The sequence below is a fragment of the Schistocerca gregaria genome, chromosome 10 (genome assembly GCF_023897955.1).
Source record: "Schistocerca gregaria isolate iqSchGreg1 chromosome 10, iqSchGreg1.2, whole genome shotgun sequence".
Taxonomy (NCBI): Eukaryota; Metazoa; Arthropoda; class Insecta; order Orthoptera; family Acrididae; genus Schistocerca; species Schistocerca gregaria.
Window position 1 is genome coordinate 69,563,443 of NC_064929.1, and position 22,427 is coordinate 69,585,869.

The 22,427-nt window shown below is 45.7% G+C and overlaps 1 non-coding gene across 1 annotated transcript; it reads left to right on the plus strand.

Moving 5' to 3' along the window:
• The first annotated feature begins 1,273 nt into the window (after positions 1–1,273).
• Positions 1,274–1,348, plus strand: Trnas-cga (transfer RNA serine (anticodon CGA)). The gene has a single exon. It is a non-coding gene; the product is annotated as a tRNA-Ser (tRNA).
• Positions 1,349–22,427: the final 21,079 nt, after the last annotated feature.

The window sequence follows — 22,427 nt, forward strand, 5'->3', positions numbered from 1 at the left end:
CCCTACGACATAAGCGAATGAAAATAAGCAAACTACACTAATTTCGACCACTCACTTGTGATACCGTTCGAATAGTAAAAATGCCAGCATTAAGTCTTTGGACAAGATCCTGAATGTGGGCTTTCCACGACAGCGTACTATCTATCTGAACACCTAGAAATTTGAACTGTTCAGTTTCACTAATCCTATACCTGTTCTGTGAAATTAAAACGTCAGGTTTTGTTGAACTGTGTGTTACAAACACGATTCTGTAATCTGTTCTGTAACAAACGGAATATGGATTTGAAGAAAGTTTGCTGAAATAATTGATTTTTCAGTGAAGTTAATACAGCGAAAATGACCACTTCTGAAGAATTTTGCATGATGCGTAGTATGTAATGACAACCTGTACGGTGAATTTGAAAAATAAAAGAACGGTGAAAGGATCTGAACCCGTACCACCAGCGAGGCAACCATAAATCCGAACCGCTCGTTTGGTCGAAACGTTGTTGAAGTTACAGTTACAGGACGTATGCATGACACTTTGGGAATTTGTGGGCCATCAAATGATTAGCCGCTAGCCAGGTACTTAGGATAGGACACACTACACTATACCAAAGACATTGTAACTGTCATGTTTTAAGTGTTGTTCTTTGTTGTGTGTTTTGTTGTAAATTGGCCTGGTCTTCTACTATTGTTGAACTTTCGTGTATATCTGTTTTAAGTGTGAAGCTGCGGAATGCAGGTGGTGTGGTGGTAAGTTCCTATGGTACCAAACTAGCTAGGTCATCGGTCCCTAGGTTTATACTCCAGTTAATCTAACTTCCACTGGCCTACGCTAAGGACAACCCACACACTCATGCCCCAGGGAGGACACGAACTTCCGACGGCGGGAGCCGCACGAACCATGACAACGTGCCTGAGACCGTTCGGCTATCCCGCGCGGCAGTGTGGTGTGTTACATAAACGCTATCTGATAGAGAGTCGCTTAATTCAATTGAAACTGAGTAACTGTATTGCCGCTAACTTTTGCCAAAAATAATTAGGAAATGTAAAACCGTAGGATTGAACCAAATAAGCTATTCTATGAAACTCTGTATCGTGCGGTGAAATGAACATTGCTACAATGCCTGACGTCACACTGTGTTACTTGCACTTCTAATACACACAGCTAACAGTATAAAATTTTTACATAAAATTACAAAGCTGGTTCGCAGGAGAGCTTCTGTGAAGTTTGGAAGCTAGGAGACAAGGTACTAGCGGAAGTAAAGCTGTGAGGACGGGACATGAGTCGTGCTCGGGTAGCTCAGTTGGTAGAGCACTTGCCTGCGAAAGGCAAAGGTCCCGAGTTCGAGTCTCGGTCGGGCATACAGTTTTAATCTGCCAGGAAGTTTCATATCAGCGCACACTCGGCTGCAGAGTGAAAATCTCATTCAGCTCAAGTAAATGTTAGTGCATTTCATTCCTCAGTGGCAACCACTTGTCACTTAAGTCAAATGTGTCACCATCGAGCTGTTGAGCAAGATGGTAGGATGGGTTTCAGGAACGTAGCCGATTTTTTCCCAGCGCAGGAATTTCCTGTTGGGTGGGGAGTTCAGAGCCAGCGGCGTTGACGCAATGGTGTAACCGGTTCCCGTCAGATCACCGATGTTAAGTGATATTGAACTTGGATGGGTGTCCGTCCGGGTATGCCGAGTGCTGTTGGCAAGCGTGGTGCACTCTGATTTTGTGAGGCCGACTGAAGGGCTACCTGACTGAGAAGTAGCGGCTCCGGTAACGAAAACTGGCAACGGCCAGGAGAGCGGTATGGTGACCACATGCACCCTCGTATCCGCCTATCGTGTGAGGATGACACGGCGATCGGTCGTCACCGTTTAGCCTTCAGAACATTTTCGCACAGGCGTCAAGTTTGTTTGGGGATTTCAGGAATGTTCATGATTTTCGTGGATCCTTTTTCTTGGGTGCTTCCAATTTGCAAAGAGGGAGTTGAGCTATACAGCTGCGTTTTAGAACCCACTACAGTGGAATAGACTCTGTGCACGCAGCTACTGTACTTACTGCCGTGAGGAACTGGACATCTGTAGTTTTGAAGTGAGCACTATCCCAGCAGACCGGTGCACAGTATTTGGCTACAGTGTGTAGCAGGCTTAGCGCTGGAGTAAGTGACGTATTGGACGAAGCGAGGTAATATTGCATTTTCATCCAGTTCTGCACCTACATCATACTTCACAAAGCCACTTAACGGTGTATGGCGGAGGGTACTTCAGGTACCACTAACTGATCCCTCCTTCCGTGTTCCACTCGAGAATGATCCTTGGGAAGAATGGTTGTTGGTAAGCCCCTGTATTAGCTGTAATTTCTCCCTTTTCCCATGATCTTTTTGCAAGTCTTATGTCGGAGGAAGTATTATCTTGTCCGACTCTTCCCGAGAAGTGCTACTTCGAAATTTCGATACTTAACCCATCCGTGATGCACGACGCCTCTCTTGTAACGTCTGCCACTTGTATTTGTTGAGCATCTCTCTAACGCTCTCCCGGCGACTAGAAGATCCGGTGACGAAACACGACGCTCTTCGTTTGATCTTTTCTATCTCTTCCATCGGTCCTATCTGGTAGGGAATCCCGACTTGTTGAACAAAACTCTAGTATCGGTCAAGCAAGTGGCTTGTAAACCACTTAACTTGTGGATGAGTTACATTTCCATAAGATTGTTTTTATGACTATCAGTCTGGCATCTGTTTTTGCTGCTACTTGTTTTATGTCGTTAATCCACTTACTGCTAGATATTTTCGGATAGCTACTGTTTCCAGCAGTTTCCCATCTTTAGGATTGTACAGTAGTGTCTTTCTTTACCTATGTATGCACAGTACTTTACATTTATTTACGCTCAGGGTCAACTGGCAGAACGTGCACCATTCATCGGTCTTGTCTAGCTCGTTCTGCAATTCGGTACTCTGTTGTGACGTCGCTACTTTCTTGTAGACAACATCGTCATCTGCGGAAAGTCTTAAATACTTTCTTCCGGGAGTCATAGTTCTACAAAGTTCGCAGAAGAGCTTCTGTGAAGTTTGGAAGGTAGGAGACCAGGTACTGGCGGAAGTAAAGTTGTGAGGATAGGTCGAGAATCGTTCTTGGGTTGCTCAGTTGGTAGAGCACTTACCTGCGAAAGGCAAAGGTCCCGAGTTCGAGTGTCGGTTCGGCATACAGTTATAATCTGCCGGGGAGTTTCAGTCGTAAGGAACTTCCTAATACACTTCCTTGTGGTACTCTGGAAATTACCTTTAGACCTGTCAATTTTGTTCTGTTAAGAGCGACATTTTGAGTTCTGCGAGGAAGTCCTGAAGCCAGTTGCAAACTCGCCCAAAACCCAATAAGTTCGTACTTTCTTTTCACTAACCGGCAAAGTAGGACAGCGTGTCAAACGCCTTCCTGCAGTCAAGAAAAACGGGCTGTACCTACGCGCCTTTCTCTACACCACTGTGGATCTCATGGAGGAACAGAGCGAGCCGAGTTTCGCTATACCCATGTACGCGGAATTCTCACTGGTTTTTATACGGCAGATTTTAAAATCTTCGTGATTCTTGAGGATCAAATATGTTCCATAGTTCTACAACAGATTGATGTCAACGATGTAGACTCAAAATCAAGTAGTTCAAATGGCTCTGAGCACTATGGGACTTAACTTCTGAGGTCATCAGTCCCCTAGAACTGAGAGCTACTTAAACCTAGCTAACCTAGGGGCATCACATACACATCCATGCCCGATGTAAGATTCGAACCTGCGACCATAGCAGTCGCGCGGTTCCGGACTGAAGCGCCTAGAATCGCTCGGCCTCAAACGCCGGCTTTCTTCAAACATTAAATCCAGTATCCTTAAAAATTTTAAAATCACCCAAGGTATTCTTTCTAAAACAAGTAAGCTTAAGTTGATAAACGTTTATACGTTAGTGCAGCGTAACTATCCATGGTCGTACTGACACATGAATGATTTAAAGATAGTTCAACCAACCCAGTTGAGAGGAAACAAACGTTGCGGTTGTTACAGAAGAACCTATAACAAAACTTAATTATAATTCACTGAAGTATAACATGCGCTCGTTCAGCAGCGCACAAATCGAATTTTAATGAGTACCAGATACATCAGTACATTTCTCACTTTATGACAGCCCAGGGCTAAGGATGTACTCTGTAAACGACAAATTATCACTATCATTGTTAAGCAACTTTACCATCACCCTGTCTGTTGAACATGAGGCAACTTACATGCAGATTTCGGCCAGTGGAATCTGAGAACATGTACCCTCAATGAAGAAGTGCACTGAGGCTTACATCACTTTTCTAGAATATCACTCACACAGTTGAACAAGATTTACACTCCCTGTAAAGCCAGCATGAGAAAGGCATCTGATTAGCAGCATGTACATGAAACACTTGCAGGGTACAATTTCGTGACATTACAGTCATTGATAAGCCCAACTCGCTCTTCAGGGCAACATTCAATGATTTAAAAAACTAAAAACCCCGCCTCGATTGCGAAAAAAGCACCTAGTGTTAAGTGTTAACCCAGGTTTCGGCGTAGATAACTACATAATCTTCTGAACAACAATAAAAGCCACAAGTGCCTAAGAAGACCTTTGTCAATGAACCGCTCGGCCATCACGGTCGGCATATAGACTCCTGTGCTGTGTTGAAAGTTTCTTGTCCCTAGCTCATCCCGAAAGTAGTTTGAAATCAGCAGAAAAATTTGTACCGAACAGGCCAACAGGCAAGAAGGTGACCTAACGAAACACGTGCTAAAACTGTATTCGCTCTAAGCAGCGTCGTATGGAGTACCGTTCTACAGCGGGTACAGCAATAGATGCTGGACGAGAGTGGGGCGAACGTGGACTGCAGCGGAGATCGGTGCGGACTGGACGTCTTTTGCAGCCCACAGCCTCGCCTTTTGACAGCAGGGGGCGCGTCAGGTGGGGGAGGGAGGGAGGGGCACCGCGGCGCCAGGTGCTGGCCGGCGTCGCCGCCAGATGGCAGCGCTGTCCCCCGTTTCCGGGAAATAAAAAAAAATCTTGTCCGGACTTCTTCTCGTGGAGGCTTTCCCTTCTTCCGAGCAGCATGAGGGGGTCGCCACACACACGGCAGTATTTTCCGGTTGAGCTGGCCGCGTCTGCAGGGAGCGGTCACACCAGGTGGGGACAGGTGGAAGGTGGGGGGGGGGGGAGGAGGGAGGGCAAGAGGGCAGAGGGGTGGCTGCGAAGGGGCGGGGACGTGTGCAGCCCTCCGCTTTGTGTGGGCCCTAGAGACGCGGACGTCGGCGGTCCCTCATATTTTTCCGTCTCCTACAGCTTCCTCCAGAGCAGTCTCTCGGCTCACTGTGTCCGGGCAAAGACTCCCTAGGAGAAACACAGCTTCCCACCTACAGGGAGCAGTTTCTCTCTGCTGTCGCACTAGCGGTCAATACAACAATAAAACTGCATGCCCATTACACACGATGCGATCAACAGAAATTGGAGTACACTCGCAAAGAAAGTACACCACCGACGGGCAGAATCCAAGATTGGCAACCATCAGAAGTATTTCGATATTCGTGAAGCACACAATACGAGCACACTATAATGATACAACTAACGCACGGCTTTACGGGAGGGAAGGAGCGCCTGGTCCCCGGCACGAATCCGCCCGGCGGATTTGTGTCGAGGTCCGGTGAGCCGTCCAGTGTGTGGATGGTTTTTAGGCGGTTTTCCATCTGCCTCGCCTTATTCCGCCTCAGTTACCCTATGTCGGCGATTGCTGCGGAAACAAGTTCTCCACGTACGCGTACACCACCATTACTCTACCACGTAAAAACGTAGGGGTTACACTCGTCTGGTGTGAGACGTTCCCTGGGGGGTCCACCGGGGGCCCAACTACACAACAACCCTGTGTGGGGCGGCGGAGAGGTGAAGTGGACTGCGGTAGTCGTCGTGGGGTTGTGGACCACTGCGGCTGCGGCGGGGACGGAGTCTCTGTGTCGTTTCTAGGTCCCCGGTTCACATACAATACAATAATTATAGAAGCCTCACGTAACTGATGATCCAAAACATTACGCGAAATGCATTCGACAAGGCCCTTCTATGTCTACAGAGGCATGTCTAGCACAGGCGTCTAGGCAGAGGTGACAGTTGCCGTAAGTTACGGACCAAACCTTTGTGGGGACAGAGCTGGCGCCTGATAGCGTTCCGGATGTGTTCCATCCAGTTCACTATCAAGCTACAACAACTACTGTAACACATTCCTGTCATTGTGATACGGACAGTTTTCCTGCCGGAAGATGACGTCCGCACCAGTGAAGACATCAAGCATGAAGTGAAACAGGCGCTTCGAATAGCCATGACAGGCACCTACCGGCCTCCGTTCGTGGCATCGCGTCCATTTCGAGCACTTATTCGCCTGGACGACGGCGCATTTGGACACGACCATCGACCTAGTGGAACAAGAAACGTAACTCAGCAGACCAGGTGACGGACTTCCACTGATCTACGGTTGAATCTCAATGATCTCATGTTCACTGAAACAGCCTCTACCAAACTGAACAGTGGCCAGCTAACATGCAGAATCCATGGATTCGTGAGGTTTTCCCCAAAATCGGATGCACTTAATCACCGGCCAATATCACTGACATCGATTTGTTGTATAATTACAGAACATATTTTGTGTTCATACATAATGACCTTTCCAGAATCTGAGAAGCTCATCTGCAAAAACCAGCATGATTTTAGGAAACAGCGGTCATGCGAGACACAGCTGGCCTTCTTTGTGCGTGATATACACTCCTGGAAATGGAAAAAAGAACACATTGACACCGGTGTGTCAGACCCGCCATACTTGCTCCGGACACTGCGAGAGGGCTGTACAAGCAATGATCACACGCACGGCACAGCGGACACACCAGGAACCGCGGTGTTGGCCGTCGAATGGCGCTAGCTGCGCAGCATTTGTGCACCGCCGCCGTCAGTGTCAGCCAGTTTGCGTGGCATACGGAGCTCCATCGCAGTCTTTAACACTGGTAGCATGCCGCGACAGCGTGGACGTGAACCGTATATGCAGCTGACGGACTTTGAGCGAGGGCGTATAGTGGGCATGTGGGAGGCCGGGTGGACGTACCGCCGAATTGCTCAACACGTGGGGCGTGAGGTCTCCACAGTACATCGATGTTGTCGCCAGTGGTCGGCGGAAGGTGCACGTGCCCGTCGACCTGGGACTGGACCACAGCGACGCACGGATGCACGCCAAGACCGTAGGATCCTACGCAGTGCCGTAGGAGACCACACCGCCACTTCCCAGCAAATTAGGAACACTGTTCCTCCTGGGGTATCGGCGAGGACCATTCGCAACCGTCTCCATGAAGCTGGGCTACGGTCCCGCACGCCGTTAGGCCGTCTTCCGCTCGCGCCCCAACATCGTGCAGCCCGCCTCCAGTGGTGTCGCGACAGGCGTGAATGGTGGGACGAATGGAGACGTGTCGTCTTCAGCGATGAGAGTCGCTTCTGCCTTGGTGCCAATTATGCTCGTATGCGTGTTTGGCGCCGTGCAGGTGAGCGCCACAATCAGGACTGCATACGACCGAGGCACACAGGGCCAACACCCGGCATCATGGTGTGGGGAGCGATCTCCTACACTGGCCGTACACCTCTGGTGATCGTCGAGGGGACACTGAATAGTGCACGGTACATCCAAACCGTCATCGAACCCATCGTTCTACCATTCCTTGACCGGCAAGGGAACTTGCTGTTCCAACAGGACAATGCACGTCCGCATGTATCCCGTGCCACCCAACGTGCTCTAGAAGGTGTAAGTCAACTACCCTGGCCAGCAAGATCTCCGGATGTGTCCCCCATTGAGCATGTTTGGGACTGGATGAAGCGTCGTCTCACGCGGTCTGCACGTCCAGCACGAACGCTGGTCCAACTGAGGCGCCAGGTGGAAATGGCATGGCAAGCCGTTCCACAGGACTACATCCAGCATCTCTACGATCGTCTCCATGGGAGAATAGCAGCCTGCATTGCTGCGAAAGGTGGATATACACTGTACTAGTGCCGACATTGTGCATGCTCTGTTGCCTGTGTCTATGTGCCTGTGGTTCTGTCAGTGTGATCATGTGATGTATCTGACCCCAGGAATGTGTCAATAAAGTTTACCCTTCCTGGGACAATGAATTCACGGTGTTCGTATCTCAATTTCCAGGCTGATGCCTTATTTTTCGACTTTTGAAAGGCGTTCGACTCAGTTCCGCACTGTCGCTTGCTACAAAAAGTGCGCTCTTACGGTCTATCCTATCACATATGTGGTTGGATAGAACGTTTTCTAACAGACGGGGAGCAGTATGTCGTCCTGAATGGGTTGACGTCAACAAGCGTAACTTCAGGTGTGCCCCAGGGCAGGTAATAGGTCCGCAGATTTTTACGATTTACATAAACAATCTGGTTGACAGTATTGACAGCGACAAAAGACTGTTTGCCGATGATGCTGTAGTCAAGAGGAAAGTAGTATCACACGAAAGTTGTGAACAAATCAATGAGGATTTGCAGAAAATAAATGCGTGGTGTAATGTCTGGCATTAATCTCTCAACATTAGTAAGTGTAACAAAGGAAAAATCCCCCATTAATGTACGAGTACAAAATAAATGCACAGTCTTTCGAAGCGGTAACATCCGTCAAGTATCTGGGTGTGACTATTCGAAATGATCTCAAATGGAATGATCAGATTACGCAAGTAACAGGTCAGGCGAGCTCTAGATTGCGGTTTATTCTGAAGCGATGCAGTCGTTTAACAAAGGAAATAGCTTACAAGACGTTAGTTCGTCCAGTCTTGAAGTATTATTCGTCTGTGTGGGACTCTTACCAGTTGGGTCTGATTCAACAGACTGAGAAGGTGCAAAGAAGAGCGGCAAGATTCGTGACAGGTACATTTAGCCATCGCGAGAGCGTTACAAATCTTATAGAAAGTTAAGAAGTGGGACAGACAGACAGACGACACGCTAAACAGAAGGGGCTGCTCACTAAATTCCAAAATCCGATGTTCACCGAGGATGTGGAGCATGTATTATTACCACCAACTTTCAAATCGCGCAATGATCACCATTCCAAGGTAAGGGAAATAAGAGCTCGTACTGAGGCGTTCAGGCAGTTGTTTTTCCCTCGCGCGATCCGCGAGTGGAACAGGGGGGGGAGGGGGGGCGGGGGGGTGTTGAAATATGACTTTGGCGCGGATTGTGCCCTCCACCACATACCGCATGGTGGCTAGCCGAGTATATATGTAGATACCCATATACGCCCATCAGCCCGATCGAATTTGAACCAAGACTCGTCCGACCAACATCTTTCCTGTCATCATCAGTCCAATGCCGGTGTTCGCCCGTGCGCCGACTACGTTCAAACTCAGTTAAATCTTGATAACCTGCCATTGTAGCAGCAGTAACAGATCTAACAACTGCGCCAGACACTTGTTGTCTTATATAGACCGCAGGGCCGTATTCTGTCTGTCTACATATCTCTGTATTTGAATACGGATGGTTATACCAGTTTTTTGGCTCTTCAGTGTAAATTTTCGGTGATTTTTTTTCTTTATCGGTTCAGTTCAGTTCGGTTTACCATCCTATTAACCATTTTCACGCAGTGTCATATTCTTTCAATAAGATGTAATATTTGTAGAGATGGTTGCTATTTTTAGTGAATGAGTTTCATTATTCAGGGAATGCCAGTCTCTACAGTATCATTATCTTCATATGGTTTAGTAAATGCAATATTCTTCACTGTCTGCTCACGAAAATTGTCTTTTGTAACTGTGTGTCGCCGTATTACACTTAGCGGAACACACTAATCCAGAAAAAAAAGCCTAAAGTACTTAGCACTTCTGATACTCTTGCATTGCACTTGGGCAAGCATTTCTCTTCTTTACCTGATTTGCTGTTGCGCTGTATATTTTTTTATTTTCATCCTTTCGAGCAGTTTGTATTGCCAAAACGTATGCCATGAAAATTTGTTACGAGCAGTTTAACATTATTCAGGACATAGCAATATCATTCACAGTTAAGCATTGCATTTTAAAATTAAGATCAGTTGCAGTTTAGGTAAAGTTCAGTTCAGATTTTCTTTCTTATCTAGACACTCTTATTATTTTAGAGCAGTGTTACTTTCGCGCGTCTATCGTTTAATGTTTGGAATTTTGTTTAGTCAGTGTGGGTTCTTTAATTTACGAGGCGTTTTAAGATAAGCATTTGAAACCGTCCCCTTAGAAAAATTATGCAAGACTGTGCTTCAACTGACACACAATATTTTTTTAGCGCAACGCAATCTGACTTTCAGTAATCCCTACAAGAGAATGGCCCTGACTAACATTAACCTATACGTTTCACAAATCACTTACCTCACAAAAATCTTCGTTACTCGAACTACTGCAGTACAGCGAGCGCCATTACTGCCAGCTAAATAAAAGATTCAAACTACTGAAGGCACTAACTACTGATAGGCATAGTTAGCAAATGAAAGATTTTGATAGAGAACAAACAATGTATTTACCTTAATAGTCATAATATATATATACCAGTTCATGACACCAATTCTTACAAATTTCAAAACTCCGCCATCTCTCTCCCCACGTCCACCACTGCTGGCGGCTCACCTCCAACTGCGCAACGCTACGCGCTGTTAGCATCCAGCTGCCGCTGCCCAACACTACAATGGCAGACAACAATGCAAACTAGCCACTGACTGCACACAGCACAGCCAGTGATTTTCATACAGAGCGCTAAGTGGCGGCGGCGTTACCAATAAAAAAAACCTAAACAGCCTACTTACACATTTTGGACATCATAAAAGAACGTTGTATACATGGAAAAATCCTGGAAATACTGACAGGTATCAGATAGATTATATAATGGTAAGACAGAGATTTCGGAACCAGGTTTTAAATTGTAGGACATTTCCAGGGGCAGATGTGGACTCTGACCACAATCTATTGGTTATGAACTGTAAATTAAAACTGAAGAAACTGAAAAAGGTGTGAATTTAAGGAGATGGGACCTGGATAAACTGAAAGAACCAGAGGCTGTACAGAGTTTCAGGGAAAGCATAAGGGAACAATTGACAGGATTGGGGGAAAGAAACACAGTAGAAGACGAATGGGTAGCTCTGAGGGATGAAGTAGTGAAGGGAGCAGAGGATCAAGTAGGTAAAAAGACGAGGGCTAGTAGAAATCCTTGGGTAACAGAAGAAACATTGAATTTAATTGGTGAAAGGAGAAAATATAAAAATGCAGTAAATGAAGCAGGCAAAAAGGAATACAAAAGTCTCAAAAATGGGATCGACAGGAAGTGCAAAATGGCTAAGCAGGGATGGATGGAGGACAAATGTAAGGATGTGGAGGCTTATCTCACTAGGGGTAAGATAGATACTGCCTACAGGAAAATTAAAGAGACCTTTGGAGATAAGAGAACCACTTGTATGAACATCAAGAGCTCAGATGGAAACCCAGTTCTAAGCAAAGAAGGCAAAGCAGAAAGGTGGAAGGAGTATATAGAGGGTCTATACAAGGACGATGTACTTGAGGACAATATTATGGAAATGGAAAAGGATATAGATGAAGATGAAATAGGAGATACGACACTGCGTGAAGAGTTTGACAGCCGGCCGTGGTGGTCTAGCGGCTCTACGCGCTCAGTCCGGAACCGCGCGACTGCTACCATCGCAGGTTGGAATCCTGCCTAGGGCATGGATGTGTGTGATGTCGTTAGGTTAGTTAGGTTTAAGTAGTTCTAAGTGCTAGGGGACTGATGACCTCAGATGTTAAGTCCCATAGTGCTTAGGTTAGGTTTAAGTAGTTCTAAGTTCTAGGGTACTGATGACCTAAGATGTTAAGTCCCAAAGTGCTCAGAGCCATTTGAACCATTTTTGAAGAGTTTGACAGAGCACTGAAAGATCTGAGTCGAAACAAGGCCCTGGGAGTAGACAACATTCCATTAGAACGACTGAATGCCTTGGGAGAACCAGTCCTGACAAAACTCTTCCATCTGGTGAGCAAGATGTACGAGACAGGCGAAATGCCCTCAGACTTCAAGAAGAATAAAATAATTCCAATCCCAAAGAAAACAGGTGTTGACAGATGTGAAAATTACCGAACTATCAGTTTAATAAGTCACAGCTGCAAAATACTAACACGAATTCTTTACATACGAATGGAAAAACTGATAGAAGCCGACCTCGGGGAAGATCAGTTTGGATTCTGTAGAAATGTTAGAACACGTGAGGCAATACTGACCCTACGACTTATCTTAGAAAGTAGATTAAGGAAAGGCAAACCTACATTTCTAGCATTTGTAGACTTAGAGAAAGCTTTTGACAATGTTGACTGGAATAACCTCTTTCAAATTCTAAAGGTGGCAGGGGTAAAATACAGGGAGCGAAAAGCTATGTAAGTAGGCTGTTTACGTTTTGTTATTGGTAACGCCACGTAGCGCTCTGTATGAAAAATCACTGGCTGTGCCGTGTGCAGTCTGTGGCTGGTTTGCATTGTTGTCTGCCATTGTAGTGTCGGGCAGCGGCAGCTGGATGCTAACAGCGCGTAGCGTTGCGCAGTTGGAGGTGAGCCGCCAGCAGTGGTGGACGTGGGGAGAGAGATGGCGGAGTTTTGAAATTTGTAAGAATTGGTGTCATGCAATGATATATATATATATTATGACTATTAAGGTAAATACATTGTTTGTTCTCTATCAAAATCTTTCATTTGCTAACTATGCCTGTCAGTAGTTAGTGCCTTCAGTAGTTAGAATCTTTTATTTAGCTGGCAGTAGTGGTGCTCGCTGTATTGCAGTAGCTTGAGTAACGAAGATTTTTGTGAGGTAAGTGATTTGTGAAACGTATAGGTTAATGTTAGTCAGGGCCATTCTTTCGTAGGGATTTTTGGAAGTCAGATTGCGTTGCGCTAAAAATATTGTGTGTCAGTTTAAGCACAGTCTTGTATAATTTTTCTAAGGGGACGTTTCAGCTATTTACAATTTGTACAGAAACCATATGGCAGTTATAAGAGTCGAGGGGCACGAAAAGGGAAGCAGTTGTTGGGAAGGGAGTGAGACAGGGTTGTAGCCTCTCCCCGATGTTATTCAATCTGTATATTGAGCAAGCAGTGAAGGCAACAAAAGGAAAATTTGGAGTAGGTATTAAAATCCATGGAGAAAAAATAAAAACTTTGAGGTTCGCCGATGACATTGTAATTCTGTGAGAGACAGCAAAGGACTTGGAAGAGCAGTTGAAGGATAATGGAATGTAGTCGAATTAAGTCGGGTGATGCTGAGGGAATTAGATTAGGAAATGAGACCCTTAAAGTAGTAAATGAGTTTTGCTATTTGGGGAGGAAAATAACTGATGATGGTCGAAGTAGAGAGGATATAAAATGCAGGCTGTCAATGGGAAGTAAAGTGTTTCTGAAGAAGAGAAATTTGTTAACATCGAGTATAGATTTAAGTGTCAGGAAGTCGTTTCTGAAAGTATTTGTGTGGAGTGTAACCATGAACGGGAGTGAAACATGGACGATAAATAGTTTGGACAAGAAGAGAATAGAAGCTTTCGAAATGTGGTGCTACAGAAGAATGTTGAAGATTAGATGGGTAGATCACATAACTAATGAGGAGGTATTGAATAGGATTGGGGAGAAGAGGAAGTTTGTGGCACAACTTGGCTAGAAGAAGGGGTCGGTTGGTAGGACATGTTCTGAGGCATCAAGGGATCACAAATTTAGCATTGGATGGCAGGGTGGAGGGTAAAAATCGTAGAGGGAGACCAAGAGATAGATACACGAAGCAGATTCAGAAGGATGTAGGTTGCAGTAGGTACTGGGAGATGAAGGAGCTTGCACAGGATAGATTAGCATGGAGAGCTGTATCAAACCAGTCTCAGGACTGAAGACCACAACAACAACAACAACTGTATGTAGAATTTTTCTTCTGTTAGCTATGTGTATTAGAAGTGCGAGTCACACACTGTGACATCAGGCGTTGTAGCAATGTTCGCTTCACCGCACGATATAGTTTCACTAAATAGTTTATTTAGTACAGTCCTACGGCTTTACATTTCCTAATTATTTTGGGCAAAAGTTAGCGGCAATACAGTTATTGAGTTTCAGTTGAATTAAGCGACTATCTATCAGATAGCGTTTATGTAACACACCACTTAGCCGTGATAGCCGTGCTGTCTGTGGCATCTTATCACGGTTCGCAGGGCTCCCGCCGTTGGATGTTCGATTCCTCCCTGGGCATGGGTGTGTGTGTTGTCCTTAGCGTAGCTTAGTGTAAGTTATATTACCTAGTGTGTAAGCCTACAGACCGGTGACCTAACTAGTTTGGTACCATAGGAACTTACCACCACACCACTTGCATTGTCCAGCTTCACTTTTAACACCGATATACACGAAAGTTTAACAGTAGTAGTAGACCAGGCCAATTTACAACAAAAACATAAAACATAGACCAACACAAAAACATATGACATTTACAATGTGTTTGGTATAACTGGCTGACGGCCCCCAGATTACCGAAGTGCTATGCATACCTCCTGTAACTGTAACTTCAACAACGTTCCCATCAAACGAGCGTAGCGCAGCGCTTCGGGTTTGCAGCTGCCTCTCTGATGGTACGGGTTCAGATCCCTTCACCGTGCTTCTATTTTTCAAATTCATCGTACAGAATGTCATTACATAGTACGCGTCATGCAAAATTATTCATAAGTGGTCACTTTCGCTGTATTAACTTCACTGAAAAATCAGTCATTGTAGGAGACTTCCTTCAAATCCACATTCTGTTTGTTACAGAATAGATTACAGAATTGTGTTTGTAACACACAATTCGACAAAACCTTACGTTTAAATTTCACAGAACAGGCATATGATTAGTGAAACTGAACAGTTCAAGCGAAAAAAATGGGCTGTAAAATGCATACCTAAGGAACTACGAGAACATGTTCATCTACTCTGGCACACATCTCTCCTACTAAACAACTGGTCATAGTTCTTAGGATATGCATTTCACCGCCCATATTTCCTGGACTTACTTTCTTGTTTTGGTGCGTACTACCACCTGTCAAAATACTGGACACTTTTTTTAACACCCTTTATATCCATTCGGAAATAAGTTTGGCAATCGTCGAGCTTGCCCTGTAAAGCACGTTAACGCTTGTGGAGCCACTTTCTTACCCATTTAGATCGGAAACTTGGTTTGGAACCGCTTTTTTTACAAGAAACGTTTCGAACACAGAGCACAGAAAAATATCCCCTATAACAAGTTTTTTTGTGATTTTTTTTGTTCCAAATTGAGAAGCAATTCTCTGAGGTCATGGAACGTGTCAGTACATGAAATTCCAGCATAAAAGTAATAACAGAGAAAAATAAATGTTTATGATCCCGAATAAAAGTAAAAAAAAATGGCTCTGAGCACTATGGGACTCAACATCTGTGGTCATAAGTCCCCTAGAACTTAGAACTACTTAAACCTAACTAACCTAAGGACATGACACACATCCATGCCCGACGCAGGATTCGAACCTGCGACCGCAGCAGTCGCGCGGTTCCCGACTGAGCGCCTAGAGCTGCTAGACCATCGCGGCCGGCGAAAAAAAGTCAGTCCATAAGTTTAAGTAAATGCAATAAACAATGCAACATGAATCAGCTTAATTTTTCAAGGAACTCCTCGACAGAATAGGAAGAGTGACCCAAGATGAAACTCTTCAGTTTCGATTTGAAAGCGCGTGGATTACTGCTAAGATTTTTGGATTCGAGTGGTATTTCATTGAAAATGGTTGCAGCAGTGTACTGCACAACTTTTTGCACAAGTGCTAAGGAAGTCCCATCCAGATGAAGGTTTGATTTCTGCCGAGTATTAACCGGGAGAAAGCTGCTTATTCTTGGGAATAAGCTAATATTTTTAACAAGAAATGACAGTAAGAAATATGTATATTCAGAGGCCAATGTCAAAATAACCAGACTCGTGAACAGGGGTCGACAAGAGATTCGTGTACTTACACCACTTATTGCCCGAACCGCATGCTTCTGAGTCAAAAATATCGTTTCAGAATGGGAAGAGTTACCCCAAATATAATACCATACGACATAAGCGAATGAAAACAAGCAAAGTAGACCAATTTTCGTGTCGAACGATCACTCACTTCAGATACCACTCGAATAGTTGAATAAGATCCTGAACGTGGGCTTTCCACGACATCTTATTACATATCTGAACACCTACAAATCTGAACTGTTCAGTTTCACTGATCATATGCCCGTTCTCGAAATTAAAACGTCAGGTTTGGTTGAATTATGTGTTGGAAACTGTAAAAACTGTGATTTAGTGTTTAGTGTCCTCTACTAAAATACTCTATGTGAGAGTGTATTCACTCGATTCTAAACCTGTTTTCTAGGCCGACAGATGGTGGGCCAGCAGCGAACTAAAACTTTCTCGTATGGGCACATGAGAATTGTGGTGACTTATTGCATGGTGACGCACTTGTGCAAACAGATCATACGGTGTGGACCAGCCTAATGCATTACCCTCCACAGAAAGCGTTCGGCGTCTTCTCGCCTCTCCGCATCTCTGCACATCCTGCCACGGTCGCCAACATGCCTCGCCCTGCGAGTGTCCGGCGGGAAGCAGCGTCAGCGAGAAATTTCCCCCGAGGTAGCTCCTCCCCTCCCCACCTCCCGCCCCCCCCCCCCCACGTTTTTTACAGTCCTCCCAGTCTCACACCCACGCCACCCTGCACGGCCCTTCCTCCCCCGCAACTTGCCCCATCGGATGAAGGATGAGTCGGCTGGGACGCCGTAGCAGCAGGTGCGGTCTGTATGTGAGGGATTGCGCCCGGACTCAATTCCAGCTTACTGGATCACACTCTCGCCCTCCCAGACTGCTCCTCTCGCACTAGACGTCTCTATCCCGCGATTTCCTCTCGCCTCTGCACCTGTTTCAGCACCCCAAGTGCTGATCTAGCGGCAACCCAGAAATAAATTTCTTTCACCTTTAGGTAGTTGTGAGACACTAAAACAGCTGACTGAATGCTGTAGACTAAAGCCGTCGGCACACGGACGGAGGAAACGTTAGCGACAGCCCCGGACATTTGCACAAGCCCCGCCCATTTACCCCCCTCCACACCAACCAAGAGCGCATCATTGCATCAGTATGATCTTTGGTAGTACTCGTCGCTGTCGTGTTTTTGTTCGTCGTTTTTTGTTTTACCGCGGTTGTTCACACTAGCAGTGTTGTTAGTACTTCTAAGCAGTTTGTGTAATACTGTCAAAATGAAACATAGATCTGCACTCTCAATAAAGTTGCCATACACAAGGGTCCTAATCTTGAATGTTGTAGCCAACTGCTGTCGAAACGGATATCTAACAGACATTAAAGTACGGTAAGATGTGTTGTAATGACACTGATTGAATTATGTACATATGTTTAACAATAGGCAGCTCTAAAGCTCTAAAACACTGAAGAAGAACTCAAAGTAATCTCGAGTATGCTACAAGCAAGCAGTCATAAGAGTTCAGAAGTAAAAATTCACCCATTACACAGGCAAATATTAATGAAGAATGTCACTGTATAAATATCTGACTGCTTGCATTACGCATTTCTACATTATCCCCTCATATTCCTTAGTCTTAATGAGGTAATCAGAAACAAATCAAGATATCAACTTTGCCTTGTTTATGCACAACATTGACTTTAGACAATCGAGATAATGGACAGCATCCTTGGCGATACTACCAATTAATATTTCCCAACAGAATTTCTTAGACTACGCGAGGTGATGGAAATTTGCGCTGACTGCAGTTAACAAATATCAGATTTTTTTGACATAGTGCAGATGAAAGCTCATGAAATAAAAAAGACAGTGGAGATACCATTTTTATTTTTCATTTTTATTGATGATTATGAGATTATGGAATAGGAGGTAAACTATTGCAAGCAATTAAAGGTCTTTACATGGATAGTCAGGCACCAGTTAGAGTTGACGCTAGCTTGAGTTCATGGTTCAGAGTAGTTTCAGGGGTAAGACAAGGCTGCAACCTGTCTCCACTGTTGTTCATATTATTTATGGGTCATATGTTGAAAACAATAGACTGGCTGGATGAGATTAAGATATGTGAACACAAAATAAACAGTCTTGCATATGCGGATGACTTAGTCGTGATGGCAGATTCGATTGAAGGTTTGCAGAGTAATATTTCAGAGCTAGATCAGAAATGTAAGGACTATGCTATGAAGATTAGCATCTCCTATACGAAAGTAATGTTAGTGGGAAAGAAATATAAACGGATTGAGTGCCAAATACACTCCTGGAAATGGAAAAAAGAACACATTGACACCGGTGTGTCAGACCCACCATACTTGCTCCGGACACTGCGAGAGGGCTGTACAAGCAATGATCACACGCACGGCACAGCGGACACACCAGGAACCGCGGTGTTGGCCGTCGAATGGCGCTAGCTGCGCAGCATTTGTGCACCGCCGCCGTCAGTGTCAGCCAGTTTGCCGTGGCATACGGAGCTCTATCGCAGTCTTTAACACTGGTAGCATGCCGCGACAGCGTGGACGTGAACCGTATGTGCAGTTGACGGACTTTGAGCGAGAGCGTATAGTGGGCGTGCGGGAGGCCGGGTGGACGTACCGCCGAATTGCTCAACACGTGGGGCGTGAGGTCTCCACAGTACATCGATGTTGTCGCCAGTGGTCGGCGGAAGATGCACGTGCCCGTCGACCTGGGACCGGACCGCAGCGACGCACGGATGCACGCCAAGACCGTAGGATCCTACGCAGTGCCGTAGGGAACCGCACCGCCACTTCCCAGCAAATTAGGGACACTGTTGCTCCTGGGGTATCGGCGAGGACCATTCGCAACCGTCTCCATGAAGCTGGGCTACGGTCCCGCACACCGTTAGGCCGTCTTCCGCTCACGCCCCAACATCGTGCAGCTCGCCTCCAGTGGTGTCGCGACAGGCGTGAATGGAGGGACGAATGGAGACGTGACGTCTTCAGCGATGAGAGTCGCTTCTACCTTGGTGCCAATGATGGTCGTATGCGTGTTTGGTGCCGTGCAGGTGAGTGCCACAATCAGGACTGCATACGACCGAGGCACACAGGGCCAACACCCGGCATCATGGTGTGGGGAGCGATCTCCTACACTGGCCGTACACCTCTGGTGATCGTCGAGGGGACACTCCATAGTGCACGGTACATCCAAACCGTCATCGAACCCATCGTTCTACCATTCGTAGACCGGCAAGGGAACTTGCTGTTCCAACTGGACAATGCACGTCCGCATGTATCCCGTGCCACCCAACGTGCTCTAGAAGGTGTAAGTCAACTACCCTGGCCAGCAAGATCTCCGGATCTGTCCCCCATGGAGCATGTTTGGGACTGGATGAAGCGTCGTCTCACGCGGTCTGCACGTCCAGCACGAACGCTGGTTCAACTGAGGCGCCAGGTGGAAATGGCATGGCAAGCCTTTCCACAGAACTACATCCAGCATCTCTACGATCGTCTCCATGGGAGAATAGCAGCCTGCATTGCTGCGAAAGGTGGATATACACTGTACTAGTGCCGACATTGTGCATGCTCTGTTGCCTATGTGCCTGTGGTTCTGTCAGTGTGATCATGTGATGTATCTGACCCCAGGAATGTGTCAATAAAGTTTCCCCTTCCTGGGACAATGAATTCACGGTGTTCTTATTTCAATTTCCAGGAGTGTAGGAGGAACAAAGTTAGAACAGGTGGACGGTTTCAAGCACTTAGGATGCATATCCTCACAGGATGGCAATATAGTAAAAGATCTGGAAGCGAGGTGTAGCAAAGCTAATGGAGTGAGCGCTCAGCTACGATCTACTCTCTTCTGCAAGAAGGAAGTCAGAACCAAGACTAAGTTATCTGTGCACCGTTCAATCTTTCGACCAAATTTGTTGTATGGGAGCGAAAGCTGGGTGGATTCAGGTTACCTTATCAACAAGGTTAAGGTTACGGATATGAAAGTAGCTAGGATGATTGCAGGTACTAGTAGATGGGAACAATGGCAGGAGGGTGTCCACAATGAGGAAATCAAAGAAAAACTGGGAATGAGCTCTATAGATGTAGCAGTCAGGGCGAACAGGCTTAGATGGTGGGGTCATGTTACACGCATGGGAGAAGCAAGGTTACCCAAGAGACTCATGGGTTCAGCAGTAGAGGGTAGGAGGAGTCGGGGCAGACCAAGGAGAAGGTACCTGGTTCGGTTAAGAATGATTTTGATGTAAAAGGTTTAACATCAGAAGAGGCACCAATGTTAGCACTGAATAGGGGATCATGGAGGAATTTTATAAGGGGGCTATGCTCCAGACTGAACGCTGAAAGGCATAATCAGTCTTAAATGATGATGATGATGATTGATGATTGATGATTTTTCAACTCGCATATTCAATGAACATGTTTCTAATTCTTTTCACAATGGTACCGGAAAAACTGTATTTGGTACTAACTACTGATTTTCTCCTTTGATATGACTGGCGTATCTGTGATACGAACAACTTTGATGTTGGAACATGCGGCAGACCATGATGCTCGAAGCTTAGGATATGGATTGGTGTGGAGGGGGGTGATTGGGAGGGGCTTGTGCAGCGTCCGGGGCTGTCGCTGACGTTACGTCACGGACCGTGCATCCGAACTTTGAGTGTTGAGCGTGCCGAGTTTCTGACGTCATAGCGTGGAATAACACGCTCGGGAGTCTTTCCGAACGTGCATAGCAATATCTGACATGTCAGATATTCTGAGCGTGAGTCGGAGCGTTGACCAATGAGATTGCACAACGCCACCTACTTCACACGCACGCTGTCTCCCTTCAGTACAGAGTTGTGAGGGGCCATATTGGCATTCATTTCAAGCCTATACGTATATATGCCGTTTCTGAGGAGCACCAAATTTAGAATCACTGCGTAACCCTTTACTGCTCGATTCGTTCCAATAAAATAATGAGAAACATATTCGTGGCAAAAGAACTATTGTAACTTGCGTATTATGAGAGTAGGCTATTTGAAGGCAGCGACGCACAGAAGATCCACCCAAAACGCATTGTTCTTGGTACAGTTTGTTATAACTAAATTTCAATTAGTAACATAATTACCTACGATTAACGTTTTCACTGAGGGGTAACATACTATGATTAAATATATGTTTTATATTGTTGGTTTAGCGTACTGAGTAGCGTCTCTGTCAGATAATGAGTTTTTGTTGAGGCACTGGTTCATGTCTTAACACTTCCAATTTTTTCCCTAACATTCGCGTTTTTATTAGGTTCTGATACTTTTTTTATTAGTTAAATATAAGTATATGCTATAATATTTTATGTTATGTAAATATAAGTTCACTTTTTTTGAGGGGTGACTTTGTTCGATTGGCTTAATCTACAGGACAGCTTGCGCTACTTGTACAAAGATATTTTTCTCCTTTTTCTTTTACGCTTCGTGATTCACATGTTGTAAAGGTTCTGCTACTGGGTAGGAACAGTGATCGTGTAAGACTGACCTTGGGGTTATGCTAAAATGTGGGAATGATAAAATAATGTTTATCTTACGCGGAGAAGTATTCCAAATTTGTACCTCACTGTTTGTAATGGAACTTTTATAAGCCTGTGTCTTGTTGATCGGACATGGTAGCTTCCTTTTCGTGGACGATGAAGGAAATGCGCGTTTTAATAGATCTAACGGAGTAATATTACGCGCGCCCATTGAGTAAACAGTGTCATTTACGAACAAGAAACATCCCTCAAACTGCCGCTGGAGTGCGTTGCGATCGCGTATACCACGTTGGGGCCCACGTACCGTGTGCAGAAGTCGCATCGCTCCTGAGCGTTCAGCAGCACGCTGAACTTGGGGACGCTCAACGTTGACGTTTGACAGCACGGTCCCTGTGCCGACGGCTTAAGGAAGACTTCTTATTATGATCACTTTCGAGACGTATTTCGAAACCACATACTGATCTAAATAAAATCTCGGCTTACAAGCTTCGCCACATGGAATTCGAGATTTCGATACCTGTTGGCACATCACCACCAGGAGTTAATAACCACTGGCACCTGATGCTGACACTGTCTCTCGCTCATTAAGAGGTATAACACCGTTTGGAACCTTCCAGAACGCGAAGCAGACCACCGTTCAAAAATGGCTCTGAGCACTATGGGACTTAACATCTATGGTCATCAGTCCCCTAGAATTTAGAACTACTTACAGCTAAATAACCTAAGGACATCACACAACACCCAGCCATCACGAGGCACAGAAAATCCCTGACCCCGCTGGGAATCGAACCCGGGAACCCGGGCGCGGGAAGCGAGAACGCTACCGCACGACCACGAGCTGAGGACGCACATCACCGTGAATCACTCCTCTGGCACATATACTGATGTGTTTAGAAGGAA